This window comes from Lepisma saccharinum, chromosome 27, assembly GCF_977018435.1.
Source record: "Lepisma saccharinum chromosome 27, izLepSacc3.1, whole genome shotgun sequence".
Lineage (NCBI taxonomy): Eukaryota > Metazoa > Arthropoda > Insecta > Zygentoma > Lepismatidae > Lepisma > Lepisma saccharinum.
In genome coordinates, this window is record NC_139255.1 from 54,106,250 (window position 1) to 54,109,545 (window position 3,296).

Here is a 3,296-nt window from a genome sequence, read left to right on the forward strand (position 1 = left end):
AGCCTGACCTCGCCTCATCTTTCACTATCGCTGTATTACCTGCGTGGATCCAGGGTTCAAGTCCTGGTCGAGCCTGCATTTTTCGCTGACAATTTATTTTTGGAAGTAATTTGTAGGTACTGTTACTCATTGAATTAAAGACTTTGATTATGCCAACTACTTGAATGGTAACATCGGAAGTTCATTTGCAACGTCTTAGTTTTAAGTATTTCATTTTTTCTGCCTGAGGATTGGTTGATTTGTTCAGTGCTTTTACATAGAACCGAAGTCTCATTACAAAGTAGAATTTGACCAGTTTTACAGTGACAGTTTCTCTATGACTGGTACACCCTACATATCCTGCATGTTCACATTTGAAGACACACATAATATCATTGATGATGCCACTGTGGAGTCTGTGCGTTGATCAAGAAGATGTGAATGTTTGTTCTAGGTATCTTACAAGCTGCAGGAGGTGATCCGAGTGGCAACATAAACCACCTCTATCAAATTCCTTCCTGTGGCAGGATGAAGATGCTACAACTTTCTCTCTTGTTGTGATGTTTTCGATGAAGAGTTGACATTGTTGTTGTTTGTCTTTAAATTTTTTGGCAACATAGCCTCCTATGTGAAAAATTAACCTTGTATCACTGTTTTTCTGTACATAACTTTCATGACCTTTTCCAATATCTGTGTGTGTCAGTCTGTGCAATTCTGTTTCATCTTCTTTTCTTTCCTCCAACTGCTCTTTTATGAAATTTGGATCAAAATTATCTGCACTTAGCAAGGAATTTATGACTTCTGGAGGACAATTTCCATTTTTGGGGGGACGGGCTAAATTATAAAAGGAAAGACACTGAAGAATGTGGAGGAATTCTGTTGGTGTAGGGTGGTCATTACAGGCTGGCGACTGCCTAACTATTCCGAACAGGCATTCAATAGCATCCTGGCTTAGTCTTGATGTCATGATGTATTTATATCCGAGTGTATGCAAGTACTGTAACAGAGAGAGAGAGAGTGTACTTTTCATTGTTACTCGAAAGCCCGTAGCTGTACTTGCACTTAAAAACCCTCCCTTATTTGAGCAACTATACTTCTCCCAATCGTCAAGGAAATCCAGAAACGAAAGAAGTTTAGCATATTCTTTTGAATTGGGCCTTAAAGCCTTGTCTGGTGTTCTTGAAGTCATTATAACTATGATCGCATTTATCAAAGTTATAAAATACACAATAGCTGATATGCTTCCATATTGTGATTCAATATTGTCCTTGTACAGGGAAAGTGCTTTGAGTACATCGTCGCCAAATATTTGGAACGCTAAGCCTACTCGCATCTTTTCAAAGTTATTTGGATTGATATGGGATCTTGTTATTTTAGGCATTGCCTTGAGTGTTATGTTTTCTGAATCAATTATCCAGGCTGCTCTAACATGTTCCATCCGAACCTCTCTTTTGTATGTGTCAAATCCCCTCTTTATAAAGGAATTCCGTAAACATTTCAGTAGATGTGGGAAGTCTGACACAAAGTGTAGATTCCTTGTGGGATTGATAGGGTGTGGTGTAGTGCTTCCAATTCCAAAAATGTGCCACATTTTCCAATTCCAGGTAGCTCCATCACATGTAATAAAATCCACAAATAAGCCAGCATTCTCTACCAAGATAATAGATTCAGTGATTACCTTTGCTAGTACGTTTCCGTTCATATTAATTGATGTCGTAAATACCCCAATTATCTGTTTCCAATCCACAGATAATGGCTGAAAGAGAATAACCATGCCATGATCACTCAAAGCACTACCTGACCCTTCCTCCTGAAATACTCCATAGTCTACAAAGCCCTCAATATTTCCATCATCACGTACGTGCAATTTTTGAGTCAACTTCATTTCATCTATTAGTAACCCCCCATGCTTTTTGAAGTCATCCATAGATCTGACCTTCTCCTTTATGCCTGTGAATATTTTTGGATTGAACCCAAAACCACTCTTGTACATTTTAAAATATTTGTATAATGTCCTACTGCTGGGTACAACCATTATTTTGTATCTACGTACGTGTTCATACAGCTCGGGGCTTTTCATCCTCATAATAATACACTCTAATACCCAAATCTTATCAAAAATCATGCCAGTGACACCTCGTCGTCTTGCTGCATTGAAACAGTGTTTAACACACAATTGTTGTTTCTTGGGCAATGTTTTTATCTTGTCATCAAATTTAGAAAGTTCAATTTTCTGGTTCATATCTTTTAACTTTTGAATTTCGCTGTTCATTTTGTGAACTTTTGCCCGGAGCTTATTGGCTGAATGATAATTTGTTTTTAGTCTTCTCCTTATGCATATCTTCTTACCTTCAAGTTTGTTTTTTCCCCGTGATTTCATGTTCAACATTAGCTTTCTTGTGTACTTACATGCTATACACTTAGATATATTGGGTGATTTAACTACACTTACACAGTTTTTACTGAAAATCCTATCACCTATAATTCTAGCACTTGATTGATGGACAGAAGAAAATTCACTTACAGTTCCAACACCTTCACACACAGTAAGTAGGTCTGTTCGCGCCATATTGTGTCACGCAAGCGAAGAAAAGGAACAATAATAATTACCCGTAACATGAAATTGAAGTTATCTTCGTGAGAAATTAATAATTACACCTTATAGAATGTTCCACAATGCACAATAAGTAAGTAGCAATGTTAAAAAGGACGAAATAAATGAGTTATAGGTGTTTTGACTACATCAAAGTAGTTATAATTGTTATTTTCACTATTCGAGTTTTATAAATCTGCGGGCGACACACTTGAGCCACGTGACATCAAGTTCTGTCACTTTTCTATTCTTTCCCACTCTGAATAAACATAAAAAAATGTGCAAAAACAATATCTTCGCACACCAGAAACATCTAAATTCGCGTCCAGGCGCCAGATACCAGTGGCATCGTTCCTTTATACAGCATATTTGCGGCTTTACGACTGCTTGGTAATACACTGTAAAAAATATATGCTGTTACTCGATAGTTTTGATTCGGTTCTGTCGATTCAACCATGACCGGAAATTGTTCAACACTCGATAAAATGACAATACAAAAAGAAAATTGTTCTTCTTTTATCACTGCACCTCCATGTTGAATAGTTTATTTTACATATAACATCTCGCCACCACAAAAAGAAAATGCAGCAAAACAAGATACAAGTTAATAAATCTGAAAGGCAGGCTCTAAACGCCCTCACCTGTAGGTCCATTACGATCAATTATATTCTATATACACTGTAAGTGTAATGTAACCATATGATGTAACGTTATAAGAGTTTTA